Source organism: Phytophthora infestans, genomic scaffold (assembly GCF_000142945.1).
Source record: "Phytophthora infestans T30-4 supercont1.96 genomic scaffold, whole genome shotgun sequence".
Classification (NCBI taxonomy): Eukaryota; Oomycota; class Peronosporomycetes; order Peronosporales; family Peronosporaceae; genus Phytophthora; species Phytophthora infestans.
The window spans coordinates 87,977-91,054 of NW_003303663.1; positions in this window are offsets into that span (position 1 = coordinate 87,977).

Below are 3,078 nucleotides of genomic sequence, written 5' to 3' on the forward strand. Positions count from 1 at the left end.
TGTAGGAAACAATGCTGGCAAGATTGCCGCTTGGTGTTTTCTTCCGGACCCTCCTCCCAGCAATCGATCCCTGGGGGAAATCGTCTTCTTGGAGTCGACCCACCGGGCATTCGACCCCACTGCAGTCAAACTTCCAAGAGCCCCCGAACCTTTCCTCACCACTTGGAGGTGCCCATCCACCTTCACTGGAGCCACTACAATCGACCCCAAGTGTCCCCCACCCTTGGTCACCACTCGGTGGAGTCCATCCTTGCCCTTCACCGGGTTGCTGCCACCCGCCGGCACTACCGGTAGAACCGCTGCAGTCAACACCCAGCGTTCCCCAATCGTGCTCACCTCCAGGGGGCGTCCTACCGTCTCCGGTCGATCCACTACAATCCACACCTAACGTTCCCCAACCTTGAGCACTTCCTCCGTTCGCTGGCCAACCCGGTTGTCCCTTATCACCACCGGCATTCGTAGGCCAGCCCATTTGTCCTGAGTCTGCGACAGGGTTGGGCGGATACCCGATATGTCCTAGGTCTCCACCAGGGCTTGAGGGCCGGCCCTTTTGCCCCTGATCACCGCCGCCAGGAGGCGATGGCCAGTTCATTTGTCCTTGATCTCCACCGAAGTTTGGCGGCCAGCCCTGTTGTCCCTTATGGCCACCAGGGTTTGAAGACCAGCTTGCCTGCTGGGGCCAACCTTGGTTGCCAGTACCGGTCCACTCGCCTGATGACCATCCTTGACCACCTGCACCACTGTGTGTTGGATTCTTGAGCTGTGTAGGCACTCCAAAGTCGCCAACGCCATTGTTGTCAAATGTTGGAGTCAAACTATCGGTGGTTACTCCTGGTGCTACCGTGCCTGCCTTCTGCTCAACGTCATCTCCACCGCCAAAGTCAAACGCGGACGACGACGCTGCCAATGTGGCAACGACAAGTACATGCGGCAGCGGACTCATCGTTTATAGGTATTGCTAAATCGAAAGTGTCTCCGCGATTCAACAGGGCTTAGTCAACGCCTAACCGAATGTTTGTCGTGCGTACACACATATTCGACACTGCAGTACAGTACAGTACCTGGCCCAGATGGTAATAAGGGATGGTGAACAAAAGCATACATGTACAGTGCTGCACCCCGTTTTCGCGCCCTTGGACCTTTGATAAACGTCCGGATGTGATGATCCTGAATCCAAATGAACTTATCTTTGTATGCTAAAATCTGATTTATTTGCAAATCCTATATGGTCCACCCCCGCGAAAACGGGGTGCAGTACTGTACATGTACCGGTATAAGTACTGTACGGTACTTCGGAGATTCCTTTAAATGAGTCAACATTCTGGACTTTTACTTTTAGAAACTGTAGTTCCTGAGAAATCATAATATATATACAGAAGATAACAGTCTCAAAAAGTGTGTCTTAGCGTATGGTGCTTGATTTCGCATAAAATCTAAGTTTATGCGAATTCCATGCCTTATTCCGGAAAACATGATTCTTGGAAAAGCACATGCTTGTTTTTTTGCATTTACCCTGCTGTTTTTAGTATTTTCGCATCTCATGCTACTTCTGGTATAAGTACGATCCTATGAAATACAGTTGGCTACATTTGTGACCCAAAAATTAAATTATGGAGGCTTCTACCCAAGAGTCGGTCTATTTCAACGACACCTGGGTTCTGCCTATACCTTAGTTATGAATTACTCTTTGTTATCAATACCGGTACACTATAGTACTGGCGAGATGAAATGCACCACCATTTTTTTTGTTTTGCTCATAAATACAAAAGTAATTATCGGATTAATGCCGGCAGACCCGCAATGGAAACAGGGTAGCACAGAGATCACAGACAAACACACGTTGTTTGACTTTCTTGTCTTTTATTAAAATGGTGGAAGCTCAAACGTCTGCGGGAAATTGATGCTGATCATGCATGCACAGAACATTTCTTGCGATATTTAATAAACAAAGAAGCCTAAAGTGACAAGCTTTACGCCAGAATGCAGCTTGGAATGCAACGCATCTGCAGAAGTTGGTTTTAGCTACAGGAGCAGCGTAGGGATTGCTGCATGCAGTGTTAAACGCATCGCCGACAGCCCCACTTCCTAGGATCAAATGTGCATAGAAATGAATAAAAAGGGCATTGTTGATTGTAATACTAACGTTTGTAAGGACCAAAACATCTGATGCCGTATGTCAAGAAGATAGCCTCGATTTTTTGGGCGGAACGAAAGACACGCACTTTTCGATTAAGTGTAGCATGTGAATTTGAGCAGATATTCAAGGATGATTATGACTACTTAAGAGAAGAAATCATTATCTTTCCAACAAAAAAAGCTTATATAAATTGGGTAATTGGGTGAGAAGTTGTGAAGGGGCAATGTTTGGTGTTGCATTTCATCTCGCCAGTACAATAAGAGATTAAATAAGTGAAAGACATAGAAGGTAGAAATCCAGGCAGGTATAGGCTTAAGTATCAATACAGACCTCAATTTGCACAGTATCACGCAAGTGCCTTCCTGCCCTCAAGAACCGGAACTACATTGGCCGTACGAGGTCGGAGAAGGTTAAGAATTGCGAATCTAGTGTTGGTAGTGATAACTGGATAATACATTGGCCAGATCCTACAAACCTAGTGAGCTTTTCCTTTACTTGTGCAGATCCGACAGGGTAACCGAATTTACTACTTGGTCGGTTATAACCCAGAGGCTCTCAACTCTCAAGATCCCGTCAGAGGAGGCGGCAAGTACAACGCAAAGGAAAACGCAAAGGCAAGGGAACACACCCGCAAGGCAACCCTACGGCGAGATCCACGATCTAGGCCCCGGATCCATAAGCTCGAATATTCGCTTAGGATTCGGAACAATCCACGGACGCAGAGTGAAGATTTTCCACTGCTGCTCCACGTATCGCCAAGACGCTCAAGCTTCACCACTTAAACGCTTTGGAAGTTACCGAGAGAGCAAGATCCCGCCCTACCGACGGGTACACAAGGTGAGGAAAGTTCAGCAGAATACGGATCATCGGGGGACCCCTCCGTTAGTCGGTGTCTGGGCGCAATTGGTAAATTGGATCCAGCAATCTCGCAGATTTTGCTG